Source organism: Triticum aestivum, chromosome 1A, assembly GCF_018294505.1.
Source record: "Triticum aestivum cultivar Chinese Spring chromosome 1A, IWGSC CS RefSeq v2.1, whole genome shotgun sequence".
In the NCBI taxonomy this organism is placed as follows: domain Eukaryota; kingdom Viridiplantae; phylum Streptophyta; class Magnoliopsida; order Poales; family Poaceae; genus Triticum; species Triticum aestivum.
In genome coordinates, this window is record NC_057794.1 from 36,134,091 (window position 1) to 36,152,410 (window position 18,320).

The 18,320-nt window shown below is 41.0% G+C and overlaps 1 long non-coding RNA gene across 2 annotated transcripts; it reads left to right on the plus strand.

The window, feature by feature from the left end:
• The first annotated feature begins 11,747 nt into the window (after positions 1-11,747).
• LOC123083738 (uncharacterized) lies at positions 11,748-14,766 on the plus strand. Of its 2 annotated transcripts, none has more exons than XR_006439356.1 (5): positions 11,748-11,948; positions 12,071-12,169; positions 12,370-12,720; positions 12,823-13,000; positions 13,102-14,766. It is a non-coding gene; the product is annotated as an uncharacterized lncRNA (long non-coding RNA). The 2 variants fall into 2 exon arrangements; XR_006439355.1 differs by having other exon boundaries at positions 11,750-11,948; positions 12,818-13,000.
• Positions 14,767-18,320: the final 3,554 nt, after the last annotated feature.

Below are 18,320 nucleotides of genomic sequence, written 5' to 3' on the forward strand. Positions count from 1 at the left end.
TGGGCCCCCTGGAGCTCCTCCGACCTCAACTCCAACTCTATATATTTGGTCTCGGAGAGAAAAAAATCAGGGAGAAAGATTCATCGCATTTTACGATACGGAGCCGCCACCAAGCCCTAAAACCTCACGGGAGGGTTGATCTGGAGTCCGTTCAGGGCTCCGGAGAGGGGAATCGGTCGCCATCGTCATCATCAACCATCCTCCATCACCAATTTCATGATGCTCACCGCCGTGCGTGAGTAATTCCATCGTAGGCTTGCTGGACGGTGATGGGTTGGATGAGATTTATCGTGTAATGGAGTTAGTTTTGTTAGGGTTTGATCCCTAGTATCCACTATGTTCTGAGATTGATGTTTCTATGACTTTGCTATGCTTAATGCTAGTCACTAGGGCCCGAGTGCCATGATTTCAGATCTGAACCTATTATGTTTTCATCAATATATGAGAGTTCTTGATCCTATCTTGCAAGTCCATAGTCACCTATTATGTGTTATGATCCGTTAACCCCGAAGTGACAATAATCGGGATACTTACCGGTGATGACCGTAGTTTGAGGAGTTCATGTATTCACTATGTGCTAATGCTTTGTTCCGGTACTCTATTAAAAGGAGGCCTTAATATCCCTTAGTTTCCATTAGGACCCCGCTGCCACGGGAGGGTAGGACAAAAGATGTCATGCAAGTTCTTTTCCATAAGCACGTATGACTATATTCGGAATACATGCCTACATTACATTGATGAATTGGAGCTAGTTCTGTGTCACCCTATGTTATGATTGTTACATGATGAACCGCATCCGGCATAATTCTCCATCACCGATCCATTGCCTACGAGCTTACCATATACTGTTCTTCGCTTATTTACTTTTCCATTGCTATTGCTATCATCACTACAAGATACCAAAAACATTACTTTTGCTACCATTACCTTTTGCTACCATTACCACTACTATCATATTACTTTGCTATTAAATACTTTGCTGCAGATATTATGTTTCTAGGTGTGGTTGAATTGACAACTCAGCAGCTAATACTTGAGAATATTCTTTGGCTCCCCTTGTGTCGAATCAATAAATTTGGGTTGAATACTTTACCCTCGAAAACTGTTGCAATCCCCTATACTTGTGGGTTATCAAGACTATTTTCTGGCGCCGTTGCCGGGGAGCATAGCTTTATTCTTTGAGTCACTTGGGATTTATATCTGCTTATCATTATGAAGAACTTGAGAGATCCAAAAACTAAGATTTATCCCTCAACTATGAGGGGAGGTAAGGAACTGTCATCTAGCTCTGCACTTGATTCACCCTCTGTTTTGAGTAAGCTTGCGACACCTAAACCTGCTTCTACTATTCGTTCTGATATGTCGCATGTTATTGACGATGCCACTTCTGCTATGAATGATACTTATGATGAAACTACTTCTATGCTTGATACTACTGTGCCACTTGGTGAATTTCTTGATGAACAACTTGCTAGGGTTAGAGAGAATGAAAATATTGAATCTGATAATATTGATGCAAGTGATGATGAAAACTCTTCCCCTAATAATGAATCACTTGTTATTCCTGAGGGTTGTGTTCTTGATAAGGAAGCTTCTTTAGCTATTTTAGCTTGCAAAGATAGATACGAACTTAAGAGGTTATTAGCTAAATGGAGTAAGCAATCCCTAAATGCTAGAATGAAACCTGACCCTGCTTTTGCTACTTCACCTATCTTTGTTACTGATAAAGATTATGAATTCTCTTTTGATCCTGATATAATTACTTTGGTCGAATCTGATCCTTTTCATGGCTATGAATCTGAAACTGTTGTGGCACATCTTACTAAATTAAATGATATAGCCACCCTGTTCACAAATGATGAGAGAACTCGCTACTTTTATATCCTTAAAATATTTCCATTCTCATTAAAGGGTGATGCTAAGATATGGTTTAATTCTCTGGATCCTGGTTGTGTGCATAGTCCCTAGGATATGATTTATTAATTCTCTGCTAAATATTTCCCTGCTCATAAGAAACAAGCTGCTTCAAGGGATATATATAATTTTGTGCAAATTGAAGAAGAGAGTCTCCCACAAGCTTGGGGGAGGCTTCTCCAATTACTTAATGCTTTTCCTGATCATCCTCTTAAGAAAAATGAAATACTTGATATCTTTTATAATGGACTAATCGATGTCTCCAGAGATTACCTAGATAGTTGTGTTGGTTCTATTTTTAGGGAAAGAACGCCGGATGAAGCTGAAATTCTATTGAATAATATGTTGACAAATGAAAGTAATTGGACACTTCCCGAGCCTATTCCTAAACCTACTCCAAAGAAAAGGGGTATTCTATTTCTCAATCCTGAAGATATGCAAGAGGCAATGAAATCTATGAAAGAAAAGGGTATTAAAGGTGAAGATGTTAAGAATTTACCTCCTATTGAAGAAATACATGGTCTTAATTTACCACCTGTTGAAGAAACATATGATCTTAATCCTCCACCTATTGAAGAAACTCATGGTCTTGATAACCCGACACAGGTAGTAAAGGTAAACTCTCTCTATAGATATGATAAAGCTGAAATCCCGTTTACTAAATTTGCTAGCCCATGCTTAGATGAATTTGATAAATTTATGGTTAAGCGAGAAGATTTTAATGCTTATTTTGGTAGACAATTGAAATACAATTCAAATATGCTTGAACACTTGGGTGATTATATGGCTAATGTCAAAGGTGAACTTGAACTTATTAAAAACATGTTTCTATGGTTACCACTCAAGTAGAACAAGTACTTAAAGCTCAAAATGATTTGCTCAATGAAATGAATAGTAAGAAAAATGATAACGCTGTTAGAGTTATGACTAGAGGTGGTAGAATGACTCAGGAACCTTTGTATCCCGAAGGCCATCCTAAGAGAATTGAGCAAGATTCTCAGAGAAATAATATAGATGCACCTAGTCCTTATAAAAGGAAGAAAAAGAAAAATGATAGGACTTTGCATGCTTCTAGTGAACCTATTGCTGAACCACCTGAGAATCCAAATGATATTTCTATTTCTGATGCTGAAACACAATCTGGTAATGAACCTGAAACTAGTGATAATGTTAATGATAATGTTCATGATGATGCTCAAACTAGTAATGATATAGAAATTGAACCTGCTGTTGATCTTGATAACCCACAATAAGAATCAACGTTATGATAAGAAAGACTTTTTTGCTAAGAAACATGGTAAGGAAAGGGAGCCTTGGGTTCAGAAACCCATGCCTTTTCCTCCCAAACCATCCAAGAAAAAGGATGATGAGGATTTTGAGCGCTTTGCTGAAATGATTAGACCTATCTTTTTGCGTATGCGATTATCTGATATGCTTAAAATGAATCCTTACACTAAGTACATGAAAGAAATTGTTGCCAATAAAAGAAAGATACCGGAAGCTGAAATTTCTACCATGCTTGCTAATTATACTTTTAAGGGTGGAATACCAAAGAAACTTGGAGATCCGGGAGTACCCACTATACCATGCTCCATTAAAAGAAACTATGTTAAAACTGCTTTATGTGATCTTGGAGTCGGTGTTAGTGTTATGCCTCTCTCTTTATATCGTAGACTTGATTTAAATAAGATGACACCTACTGATAAATTAACTGCTATACCTGTCGGTATTTGTGAGGATGTGCCTGTTGTAGTTGCAAACGTTACTATTTTAACGAACTTTGTTATTCTTGATATTCCCGAGGACGATCACTACAAAAAATACACTTCCGTGATGATACGTGTTTGTCACAGTAGGTCACTTTTTTTGTCATGCATGTACATCCATGACAAATTTATGACAGAATCAAGATAGTCATACCTGTGCTGCCATAGAAGTGTTCCATGACATTACCAAAATTATCATCATGTAAGTGTCCACTTCCATGATGATAAATCGCGCGTCACAGAAGTGCTTTCGTCAAGCGTGACCGACACGTGGCATCCACCGTAACGGAGCGCCGTTAAGCTATCGGGTCGGGTTTTGGATCCGATAACCCATTAACAGCCCCAACCAATGGAGATTTTCCACATGTAAAATCATCATTGGCTAGAGGAAACACGTGTCGGCTCATCGTCGGGACAGATGTCATCCACTCACTGGACAGAAGGCACCTATGATACGTCGACACATGGCACGACCCAACAAGTTTAAATGGGCTGGCCCAACTAAAGGCCCACAAGATTTTGCGGACTATAATGGGCCGGCCCAGCTAAAGGCCCACGAGATTTTGCGGACCATAATGGGCCGGCCCAGCTAAAGGCCCACAAGATTTCACGGGCCATAATGGGCCGGCCCAGGTAAAGGCCCACAAGATTTTTGTGTGCCATAATAGGCCGGCCCAGGTAAAGGCCCACAAAATTCTTGCGGATCATAATGGGCCAGCCCAGCTAAAGGCCCATGAGATTTCGCCGACATTAATGGGCCGGCCCAACTGTAGGCCCACAAGATTTTGAGGACCCTAGTAGGCCGGCCCGTTAACTAGCTGCCATGTTTTGGGCCAAATGCCGGCCCATATTTGATATGGTCTATTAATGGCCTGCTACGCTCCGGGCCTAATAGTGGCCCATATGAGATCCGGCCCGTTAAAAGCCTACTACGTTCTGGGCCAAATTACGACCCAGATCAGGTCCAGCCCTTTAAGAGGTTTTGGGCCTAATTATGACTCATATCAGATTCGGCCCGTCAACTGGACACTATGCTTTTGGGCCCACTTGCTAAAGGCCCACTTAGTAATTCGGCCTGATATTAGTTTTGGCCTGTTAAGGGCCTGTTTAACATTTCGGCCCTATATTAATTTCACCCTGTTAAAAGCCCGTCATATAGTTGGGCCTAACCACGGCCCGGTTTGCATCCAGCCTACTCGCAGCTGATATCTGATTGGGCCAAACAAGGACCAAGACAATTTTTCGGCCTGTTAAAAGCCCGTGATTTGATTCGCACAATCATGGGCCGGGGTTCATTTCGGGCTGCTGCCGGCCCGTGAGCTGATCGGCATGTTTCAGGCCCAACCTACATCATGATTGCATGACGGCCCGATTATGTACCGTAATTTTACGGTTTGGCCGGTTTACTGCGAAGATAGGATATATATGCAGTAAAATAACTGCAGCATCATGAATAAGAAAAAACCTATACTATACAATAAAGAAATTACGGCATATTACATCCACTGGGCATCAAAGTTTGCCACTATGATAATAAAGCACAAGCAGACAGCAGATTACATACACTGGGCATCAAAGATCGCCACCAGTGCAAATAAACACGCCGACAAAATAATATACAAAACTGACAGCACTTCAATAGAGTTCAAGAAAGGTTAGCCCTGCTGGGGAGCTGCAGCGCAAGCAGCTGAGCAAGATGATGAGACTGCGCTTGTTCAACACTTATATCATCCTCACTCTGAAAGATAAACAAGCAGACAGATGACAGGTTTTGCACATAAAAGTATCAGTGCTGACAATTCATCACATTTCTTACTGACGAATAAAGTGACACAGGTTAAATTTGCATTAACACAATATGGTATTGTTCAGGTCAAGACATGGCAGGAAATGGCATTGTGAAGGAGTTGGCAGCTTCACGACACCACTGGATTACAGATCAAGAACTCATAAGTATCAATGGTTAGTGTGCTGTCAATTTATACCATTTCAGATTGGCAAATAAAGAGACGGTTTAAATAATAGTAGAATGATATGACATTTTTCATAGTTAAGACATTGCAGAATATGACATTGTGCTGTAGTGGGTAGGTTCACCACACCACTGGATTACAGATGAAGAACAGAAGCATACATGCAGTACAAAAGAAGATCACTTGCTCTGTATAGTTTAATTTACATGGTATGAACAGGGGCGGAGCCAGGATTTTGGTATAGGGGGGGCCAAGTCAAGTTCCTAAAAATTTTCTAGACCAAAAAATAACAATCATCATACTGTAATACATGCCACACGATTCCAAAACATTGATACAATTGTATAAGTTCAAATTTACCTTTACAATTGCCAATAACATGACAAAAATTTAATAATTTCACTAGAAGAGAACTTACCTGTTAAAATTTTTCAACGTTTAACCCAAGTAAGTCTCTCGTTTGGCGATTAAAATAAAATCAATATTTTGGAGGCACTTCTTAGAGCTTCAACTTGCTTGTCTGGTGGCGGCTCCCAATTTGACATCATGAGTGTCAATTGGACCAGATTTATGACTTGCACATCAGCCTTATTAACATTTTCAATGGAGAACTAGAAGCAACCTGCTTAAATAATGAATTAACCTGGACAGTGTTTGACAATGCTTTTCTCTTCATAGCTGCTGAATTGCAGTGTGACAATTAGCTATTGGATAAGTTTGACATAGGGAAAATTTGCATCACAAATAATTACTCATACAAGATAATTTGCATCACGGTCACTATAAATTTTAGGACATGTACATGATACTCCCTCCTTCCATCTATATAGGGCCTAATGCGTTTTTAAGACCGCCTTTGACTATTGACAAGATTAATAGTACATGACATGCACAATGTGAAAATTATATCATTGAAAGCTCCTTTCACACACGAATTTAACGGTGTGCTTTGTGTAAGTTGCATGTCATATATTATTGCTCTAATATTTGGTTAAAGTTAGCCTCGAAAAACGCATTAGGCCCTATATAGATGGAAGGAGGGAGTAGAAATTCTTCATAGAATCGTAGCATTACAAGTCAGATAACCAGAACATGTAAACTAGTAAAATCTGATGTATATGTTCAACAATGATACAAGATGAGAATTGAGATTAGTAGATGCATGGTGTGATGTGCTGATGTGCTAAACCTTGGGTCCTTGGCTAGTTTCTGTTGGTTGGAATCAGGCTGCGTGCCTGCGACACGCGGTCGCAGTTATGCCGTATGAATAGGATCGGGAGCAGTAGGTCAGGGAGAAGAGCTAGAGCTAGGGCGGGCGAGGGCACGGAACAGCGGCGACTAATCCACGTACATGTTTTTTATGAGCCTATTCCGCGTACAAGCTAATATTTTTCTTGAGCTTTTTTGGAGCTAAACATACGTACAGGATGATCACGCGAGAACGCAGAGCCCAGGCCGCTAGTGTGGGCTTGACATGGGCCTTCTCCCTTTTCCTTAAATTAACGCCGTATAGGGGGGGGCCAAATACCTATAAGCGTGAGGAATACATGCGTTCCTATCGCTAATTACACATCATCATTCAATCATTAGGGGGGCCAGGCCCCTGCTCTCCCCCCCTTGGCTCCACCACTGGGTATGAAGAAGGAACTTGGTTGTACAACTGAAAACTTAAATTGAGAAAGGACGAACTTTTGTTTATGAACTACATATAATAAACTTTAAACAAGGAATTTGATGCAAACACCAAAAATAAACAGCTGTTGCAGTCATGCCTAACCAAATATACACAACAAAGCTTGAAGGCTTGAGATGGACAAACTTACATTATTGGTGAAGACAGGCTCTATAAAGGCCTTGTCCATGCTGATGGGGGGGCAATTCAAGAAGTTTACCACATAATCTTCTTCAAAAGCATTGCCTTTATTCTACATTTTGTTAAGAGTAAATATAGATGTGATAATATACCAAAAAATGGAGAATAATTAAGATAAGATGAAGAGTGATGCTACATAACCAAGTAGCTATAAATGTAAGTGCAGCGATACAGGCAAAAGGTACAGCCAAGAGCAATGCATAGCTAAACTTCTTCAGTACCAACCTTATGGTAAGAGTAAATATAGATCTGATGTGTAGAAAATGGAGGGCAAAGGAAAATAAGCTGCAGAGTGATGGTACATGTACAACTACATGTCATTATAAGTACACTGATAAAGGGTAGCATGTACTTACAAGAACAATGCAGAGCTAAAAAAACATTGGCATTGGATATATTCTACACTAATGTAACCATTCATACAGATCAGATAATTTAGAGCGAACAATTGATAAGCAAGCTATCATGCATATTGCTGTCACATAATGAACCAGGTATGTATGCAAGTACAGTGATACAGGACAACAGGTACTAACAAGAGCAAAGCAGCGGGCAGCATATTTGTGATATCCTGTCGTTCTTGTCAAACCGGAATTCTTCTTTGAGCAGATTTCCTGCAAAAAAGATCCGTAAGGCTGCTACCTCTTAAGCTTGCGTTGGATTTCCCCGAAGAGGAAAGGATGATGCAGTAGAGTAGCGTAAGTATTTCCCTCCGTTTTTTAGAACCAAGGTATCAATCCAGTAGGAGGCCACGCTCAAGTCCCTCGTACCTGCACAAAACGATAGCTACTCGCAACCAATGCGATTAGGGGTTGTCAATCCCTTCACGGTCACTTACGAGAGTGAGATCTGATAGATATAATATTTTTGGTGTTTTTGGTATAGAGATGCAAAGTGAAAAGTAAAAGGCAAAGTAAAAAAGCAAAGGAAGATTAAAGTGATGGAAATTGATATGATGAGAATAGACCCGGGGGCCATAGGTTTCACTAGTGGCTTCTCTCAAGAGCATAAGTATTCTACGGTGGGTGAACAAATTACTGTTGAGCAATTGACAGAATTGAGCATAGTTATTAGAATATTTAGGCATGATCATGTATATAGGCATCACGTCCGTGACAAGTAGACCAAAATGATTCTGCGTCTACTACTATTACTCCACTCCTCGACCACTATCCAGCATGCATCTGGAGTATTAAGTTAAAAACAGAGTAACGCTTTAAGCAAGATGACATGATATAGAGAGATAAATTCATGCAATATGAAATAAACCCCATCTTGTCATCCTCGATGGAAACGATGCAATACATGCCTTGCTGCCCCTTCTATCACTGGGAAAGGACACCGCAAGATCGAACCCAAAGCTAAGCACTTCTCCCATGGCAAGAAAAACCAATCTAGTAGGCCAAACCAAACTGATAATTCAAAGAGACTTGCAAAGATAACCAATCATACATAAAAGAATTCAGAGAAGATTCAAATATTATTCATAGATAGACTTGATCATAAACCCACAATTCATCGGTCTCAACAAACACACCACAAAAAGAAGAAGATTACATCGAATAGATCTCCACAAGAGAGGGGGTGAACTTTGTATTGAGATCCAAAAAGAGAGAAGAAGCCATCTAGCTAATAACTATGGACCCGAAGGTCTAAGGTAAACTACTCACACTTCATCGAAGAGGCTATGATGATGTAGAAGCCCTCCGTGATGACGGCCCTCTCCGGCGGAGCTGCGGAACAGGCCCCAAGATGGGATCTCGTGGATACAGAAAGTTGCGGCAGTGGAATTAGGTTTTTGGCTCCATCTCTGTTCGTTTGGGGGTACGTAGGTATATATAGGAGGAAGAAGTACGTCGGTGGAGCTTCGATGGGCCCATGAGGGTGGGGGCGCATCTGGGGGTATAGGGCGCGCCCCCTACCTCGTGCCCACCTCGAAGCTTCCTTGGCGTAGGGTCAAAGTCTCCTGGGTCATATTCGGGAAGAAAATCACGTTCCAGAAAGGTTTATTCCGTTTGGACTCCGTTTGATATTCCGTTTCTTCGAAACACTGAAATAGGAAAAAAACAGCAATTCTGGGTTGGGCCTCCGGTTAATAGGTTAGTCCCAAAAATAATATAAAAGTGGAAAATAAAGCCCAATATAGTCCAAAATAGTAGATAATATAGCATGGAGCAATCAAAAATTATAGATACGTTGGAGACGTATCAAAGGCACATGCGGAAAAGTAGAAGTTCAAATTGTCATGTGATTTCATAGACAATACCTTATCTTGGGAACGAGACCAGTGCATAACAAGGTTTTTCCATTTAATGTCTTCTAAATTTAGTACAGGAGACTTCACCGGAAATTCCTTTATAGACTTGCCATCAAAGTGTGATTTCCTCAGATAACACCGATACTGCTGCAATGCTTCCTTCAAAAGCACAAGCAACCTTTGCTCGTCATGACTATCCAGATTGACCCTCGCCTAGTTACAACAATGTAATGTAAATCATTGATGTGTTCAATCAGCAGAAAACAGGAAAATAATAGCACTTACACGTAAGTTGGACAGGAAGATGTGAAAATGGTGTTTGTCTTCACAATAATCTTCCCATGATGGGAATATATGCACGTAGTCCCTAAAAAATTGAAAACATTGTCTTTTAAACTGGGAATAAATGGAATGGGGTTCCAATCTGCGGGAATTGGACGTCTCTGCAGTTGGGATAGGTCTTCGGCCGGTGGACTTGCTGTACTTTTTGCTGGAGTGGGATTTTTCTGTGGTACAGCTGGTGCTATGGCAAATGAAATTGGTATACCTTTTGCTGGAGTGTAGGTCCTGTGTGGTGGGGCTAGTGGTGTGGCTAGTGAAGTATGGCTACAGTCTGCTGGAGTCGGTCCTACGTTTTGTGTCACTGGTTGTACAACCAATATAAGTGGAGTGTTGTCTGATTTCTCCGGCACCACCATGTTTTTCAAGGACTTTGCTGGTGCTCCTTCAAGTTCGGCAATCACCCTCTTCCTTTTTGATGTCTGATGCACAAGAACAACATTTGAGTGGAAAAACATGGTATGATGACAGATGAATATGTATTGATAATGGATGGACATGGCATCTCGACATATATGATGAGTAAACTAAGCAGATGGTGGTGCAATAAAGTAGAAGAAATGCAAGACAACATATGCAAGATACGCACAATCAATAAAACCTTGCCAAATTAGAACATGCACCTTGATGGGTGAACAGGACAGACCATCTGCCTTTGACTCCTCGAGGTTAGAATAGTCATTAGGATGATATTCTGAACAAGAATCAATAGGCGGGGAGCGTACGAGTTTCATTGCTTCCAGAATGGCACTCAATGCCTTGCTGCCAATTTTCTAAGTCATTGCAGTGTTCCACAATATTCTTCTGATGCGCGGATTCTGATATTCACTGTAATTGCGTATAATATCTGAGAACCATGAAAACATAAATAGTTGTGAGATTATCTTTGTAATGTAGATGATATTGTAATATAGGGGCGCCCCTATAAACACTTGTGTGCTATTACTGGATTCTGATGAGAGAGCTCATGCGTGCTGTAATATGGTGCGTGCATCTATCTATCTATCTATATCTATATCTATACCTATACTAATTCTTGACTCCCTAGAAACTCCCACATAAATTAGATTTTACGAGCCGTTAATCTGGTGGGACCGAATTATTACATTGTAAAAAAAATTACCATCACTCAATTGGGTCAATCTACCATGCCTCAATTTCGTACGTATCGTACAACTAAAGAAACAATTTCAACCACAAAAAAAACCTACAGACAAATCTCTTTGGCAGTCTCCCAATCTCTCACGACTCCTCATCAAAAAGGTATCCATCTCTCTCTCACGTCTCTCTTTGTCAATCTCTCAATCTCTCATGACTCCTCATCAAAAAACTAAAAAACAATCTGTATCCATAATCCATATCTCTCTCTCTCTCTCTCACGGTCTAGATCAACCTATTTAATTCTTAGCTTAAAATATTATTTCATTGATATTATATTTGGAAAAATTACCCACACATGCCATAAAAAATCTACTATCTTCACGTGAATAAAAGAGTCCTTGGCAAACAAAACATAACAACTTTTTTAGATGAAAACAAAAACAATTTTACAGATAACTATAATGTACACGTTCCCCTCAAAAAAAATGTACACGTGAGACAAAGGAGTCCTTGGCCAACAAACATAAAAACTTTGCCTTAATTTCCAAGAAGAAAAACTCATCCCTAAAGGGCTTCCTTCTGTTCGCCGCCTCTCCTGACTGGATCATCATCGAGCGTCCCCTATAGCCGCTCTTGCGGGTTTTCGCCTGGCCGTGTCTTTTCTTCGGGCCATCGTCCACGACTTCAATGTTCCATCAATGTTGGAATCGATCTACAAGACATGGGTATGATCCAATCCATCCTCTCCTGCAGCTAACTCTAACTTATATACATCTAATCCCCTACCACTGAATCTGTGCCACCATGATTTGAAGACATCAACCCAGCGTTTTTGCATGTGTGCCAGTTCTCTTCCCGGCGGAGTCGATCAAGAAAGGTATTGATTGGCTGATGTGTACATGAGTGTACTAACTTCTAGACGTCAACTTGCTTCGTCGTCGCCACCGTAAGCACTCACTAGCGTTGTCTTACACCAACACTGCATGTGTTTCTGTTCCTCTCCAACCATTGAAATCTAGAAACGTCATTAGCTTTGAAATTCTTGACATTCAGTAATTAATTAAACACCTATTTTAGGCTGCTAATGATTTCAACCGATGATGGTTGATATAGAGAATTAACCATACCATCCAATCTTTGAAACAGATTGGACGTCCATCACAGACGACGAGGACGGGGTGGAGGATGGCAGCCGGACACGGACACGGCCATGTTCCTGGCGAGCTAGCATGTCAGAGGTGTTGTAGCTGTGGCGGAGGAAGGAGGGCGGACACTTGGTGGCCTCCGGCTAGATTCATGAATCCCAGGGCAACAACTTTGATCATTAGGGCGCATGCAACAGCGCATAAATTCAGCAGCAGGAACTTTTATTGGGAAGATTCAAGGAGCTTCTAAATTGTTGGGCGGCCAGGGCTCACGCTGCCTTTGGTTATGACGTGGGTTGTTGCCGATGCTCTTGCTCCAATTAAACTCCCGTCCATCCAAACTCAGATTCAGGTTCGTTCTCAAGTTTGATGCCAAATATCCCAGTGTTTAGATGATAATTTCGTTATCTACGGTTCTGAGTCGACAGTTGGTGCGTACAATTTATTAGGACAGCCCCACTCCATCAAAATATACTTCAGGAAACAAAGATGACAACGGCAAAAATAGCTTCCGCTCATGGACTATTATTGGCCAATGCTTTTTACAGGAGCATCACTTACGTACTTGACTTCATGTTCGACCCTTTCACATGGGCTTGCTAGCACTGGCGCTTGCAATGAAGGAGGAGAAGGTGTGACATGTTGAGATAGCTTTATCCATTATAAACTCAGTAGTTTTGTCCTAATTTCGTTTGAACTTTGAATTAAGTGTTGTTCATGTTTTCAATTGCAGGTGTAATTAACAAGGTACAAGTTTCTGATAATGAGCGTCCCAAGTAGCGGAGGGTTCGTCGTCCAGCCTGTTATCGTAAATAGCGGAGGGTTCATTGTTCCTGATAATGAGGGTCTCAAGTAGTATAGCTGCTCGTGTTGCTGGATCAACACATCAATGTAGAGGCCTTGGTCTCTTTGACAACATGTGGAGCATATATCATATTGTCAAGCAATTTTGTTAGATCAATTGTTATCGATCACTTCCAATTCGTTGCCATATTTTTCCGCTCTCTTAGTCTTCTCCATATGAAAATCCCACATGTCCTTCTGATATAGATTATTAAATTTGTTCACATTCTCTCTTTACAGTACATATGCATGGTTTGGCGGACAATAAGTCAACCGGGGATATATGGTTGGACGTTCACCGGAGTCACCAGCGTCGATCGATCAACGCCGGCAGCAGCGTCACACATACACGGTTGATACTCAAGGCCAATGTGTCGTAGGTACGTAAAGATATGTAATTCACAGTTTTACATTAGGCAATTCTAAGCATATGGAGATGCCTTAGCCTTCATCAGGGCTGTACAGAGGTTGTTCAAGCCTTCCATATATTTTCATCTATATTGGCTCTCTTAATTCACAGATAAATCCCACATTAATTTCCAATCTAGCCTTTTCTCTTCCATGTATTTCTCCAACACACCTTTCCAATCTAGCTTTTTCTCTTCCATGTGTCCAATGACTTCATATACCATACGTGCTGGTGCCGTCCAACTGCAGTCTGGACCGTATCTGTGATACCTACGTGACGCTGTTACTCATAATGCTCTCCACCGCGGCTGTTGTCATGCCCTAGCATTGCCTCGCCCCTCGGCCCAATGGTACTGAATCGATCCATCGCTGACAGGATGTCTTGCTCGATCTTGATTAGTTGAAATAAAGTTCTGCGAATTCCTTGACTTTGTCACTTATATTCCAGCAGATTATTTATTCTTGAGCTGGACTTATTTTCTTAAAGGCTGAAGGAAGAAAATTTGTAGTTTTCCTGCATAATGGAATGTGTTGTTCATACACACATCACATGAGTTGCATGCTTACAATACCTTTGGCAATCAACTGGGTGAAAATTTGAGTGCCTGTTAGGGCTTCATGCGAGCAGAATGTACAGACCTTAATCGTTCCGTTTTTCTTATTTCCCTTTTCCATCACGCTATGTTGCTATCAAAGGAGAAAAATCTATCTGATAATGGTGCAATAGCTGTTTTCTCAACAGATATGCGTATGAGGGCCTTAATCTTTCTGTTCTTTTGATTTTTTTTATCATGCTCCATTGCTATCCAAGGAGAGCTATCTATATGGTAATGATGCAGTATTTGTTTTGTTTTGTCAACACACATGGAGGTGATCTCCACATGAAAGAATGATGGACCGTGGTTGTGCTCGACACATACATTAGCAAGTATGTGACAACACTTGCATAGACGAGGACTCAGCTCCAGCATCGTTGAACATGCTACCCTCTCAACAAGGAGCACCAAAGAGGTCAAGGGACATGCAGAAAATTACTTCTTGGATGTTTATTTTCTCCCTTTTTAGTTGTAAGACATATATGTGTTTTCTATTATATTTTTAAAGTTGCACGTATTATGTAAACCTATGAAGTTATTTTGTCGTATAGTCAGTCCATCCTTTCTCGATATGCTGTCCAATATGAGCTAGCCATTTTCTTGCTTATCTGTACAAGTATGGAAAATCTTTAAATTCATTTATTTCTAATTTATAACCTATCATGCCCATCGACTATATTATATGTGCTCAGGTATAATTGTATGGATAATTGTTGCTTCATATTTGTCCTTGCATTGCATCGTCAAACAGTCTTCCCCCATAATCTGATTGCATACAAAGACTTCAGCTTGGTTTTCTCGGTGTTTTCGGCAAATGTTAGCGAAATTTTATTCTTGGATGATGTACTCATCATATGCCCACATCCTATGATATTTAACTTATGATTAACTTGAGCAAAAATATGGTTTCATCATGATACCATTTTCTTCACTTCAATGTGATGCTGGAGCTTTGTGTACTTCGACAATAACACCATTAAAATATTAGTTCTCTACTGAAAGCATAATCACTTATGTATTCTTATTGTTTCATGTATACTGGAAGTGGTGTTAACATAACACAACTATCGAAGTACAGAAGTAGAGACATGGAACACTAAGATATCTTTATTAATAATAAGCTTACGAGGTGTTCCTTGGTATGGCCCATTATAAAGTACTATATTACGAAAGTTGATGCAAATGAATGGTGCACATTACAGCATTGGTTGCAAGCATGAAGAAACAATATTTATGGGGTGTGCATGGAAGCACATCTTATAACTTATATTCTCTAGCACATCAATGCATACTATCTCAATTGAAGCTCTATCTCTAGCACATCAATTAATATATAGAAATGTGGTTTTCTTTTGTTTCCCTAAACTAGAATGGTTGCAAGCATAAAGAAATAATATTTTATGGGTTGTCCATGGAAGCACACCCTATAACATATATTTTCTAGCACACCTTATAGCAGTTGTTCCCTGGCTGTAATTACAAATCTGCCCTAAAATATCAATTTATTATTATGTTTCTGGTGGTCAGATGGGGAATAATTAATTTCTCTTTGTCAATGGGCATCAGAATCTGCTCACCTTTTGGTGTTAGAAACCCAACTGAATCAAATTTCTTTTAGTTCATTCCTATAAGAAAGTTTTAATGTTAGAATTTCAAACTATTTTATTTGGTTGTCTAATATTAAAGATAATAGTAAATTAAAATCTACTAAGTATAATACATAACAAATGCTAATGAAATAAAATTTTGTGAAACTAAATATGAATGCAGTTCGAATTTACATGGTACTAGCCCGTGCAACTGCACGGGTTGACGACTAGTTTATATAATCTGGCACAAGTAGACAAAAAAATAGGCTCCAGAAGTAAGGATAGCTGGCAGATGATAGGTTCATAATATACTGTATAGAGAGTTTATTGCCAAACCATGATAACAAGAGCACATAGCAGCTAGGCAGATCATAGGGCTGTTTGGTTTGTGACTAACTTTGCCAAAGATTGCCACACCTAAGGTTAGGCAAGTTTGACCAACTTAGGTGAGTGTTTGGTTCAATCCACATCCTAGGCAAGCCACACTTGGACCCCACATGGCATACACACAAAAAGTGTGGCAAGATTCCCTTAGGCTTGCCAACTTGTGGCTCTCATTTTGATGAACTAACCTTAGTCAAGTTTGGCAGAAATGTGTGGCAAAGTGTGGCAATGCTAGTCCTAAAACCACCATAATCAGGATATATAAATCGGGAAAGTGGAACTGGCTGGAAATTACGGTGTTGTATTGCCGCTAGTAATTGAAAGCCTATCGATCACGTGCAGGCCAGCTCTATCAGCTGTTGACTGCAGATGTCCCTGCTCCCCTTCCTAACAAGGAACATACTATACTTCCCATACAGAACACCGCACGGGCCGCCGGCCGAACCATCGGCCCCACCGCCTGTGTTCCTCCGCCACCCCCACCCTTGCCCCCACCCGCGTCGAGTTTTCTTCGTTCGGCGAGGCCCCACCACCGCCCCCCACAACCACCGTCCCCACCCGAGCCCCTTCAATCGCACAGGCGAACTCCGGCAAGCTCTGAAAAATCGACTGACCCAATTTTGAAATTTAGTCTACTATGATTTAACTAGTGTGGAATATAAAAGGGGAAAACCATAAGCATTGCGAGTATGGTGTTGAGCGTGCCATGGCGGATCTGAAGGTGCAAACCGGACAAAGCCAACTTTGCAACCAAGACAAGAAATCAGAGTAAAGCAGTGGCGATCTATTTTCTTGCTGCGATAAATAAGTTGAGCAGATACGAAAGAGTACCGCCTCTGGTGCGGCGCCGTGTACGCATCTACTGAGAATTTGACGGTGCTGCGGTAGCGATGGCTGTCGGCGGCGTGGAAGCAGATCTAGGAGGGTAGACGGTGGCGGCGGGGCGCAGTGGACGAGATGGTCGTAGGAGCGGCGCCGGCAAGGTGGACGATGGCGGGGATGAAGTGAGAGGACGGGATGCAAGGATCCCGGTCCGAAGCCGTGGATGAGAGAGGTCGATCTCTTGTAATGGATGGCGACGACGGGGTATCAGCTCCGGCATGGTGGAGGAGGACGGCGGTGGATGGGTGGCGGATGGCGGCGGACGGAGGAGGGTGGTGTGGAGAGGGTGTTTTGGCGCCCATGGAGTACGAATGGGGAAAAGGGAGGTAGAGAGGAAGGGGGAACCATGTATTCAGGGTGCGCTTGTCTCAAATGCGAGGAAATTTACAAACTTAGCCCCCGTTTCAATTTTCTACTACATCACAGCAACACTAGTCGGTTGGGGATAGGAAGGTAATCTCGCATACACCGAATATTTGCCGACGAGAGTTTGTTTTTGGCGCCCACCATGTATGAATATGAATCGGGGAGGGAGTCGATTTCGGCCGAGGACACACTGTGTTTTGGCGCCCATCGTGTATGAATCTGGGTGAGAGGCGGTTACATCACGTTTGGGTGAAATTACAAACCTACCCCTATCGAAACCTATAGAAATCCAACATATAGGCTTTGCGTGGCAGGGATAGGCAGTAGTGATTTCCATCTCGCAGATTTTGGTTTCGGGCAGTTACTGCAACTTTCCCCGCTTCGTTCAAATTTTGCAGAGTGCACGTTTACCGTGCCAACTCAATTCGAATCCCGTTTGTATTCTTTTTTTTCAGGCAGGATCCATTTTCAGTTGGAATTACATTCTATATACATCATTTTTTATATATACTTTCAAAAGCACAACAAAGAATTCTGCTCCTCTATATGTATAATATGATTTACAAATACAACGATCTCGAAATCTTAAAGTTGAATTCGAATTTTTTTAACCAAATTATGTTATACTAAAATGTATGGATCAATAATATCTACATATTAAATAACATAGATGTGCGTGAATTCATATGAGTATGCATGTTTGATAGATCAATTTTGGTTCGAGTATGGATTACATGTATCATCATCTCGAATTCAAATATTTGAATCCCTTTTTTGTTCACTCCTTTCACGCCCATCTCTGTCGCATGCATGCTCCTTCAGGTAGATATCACTCTCTTTTCTCCAGCTCACCCGCACGCTCACTTCATGTTGCTCCTATCCTC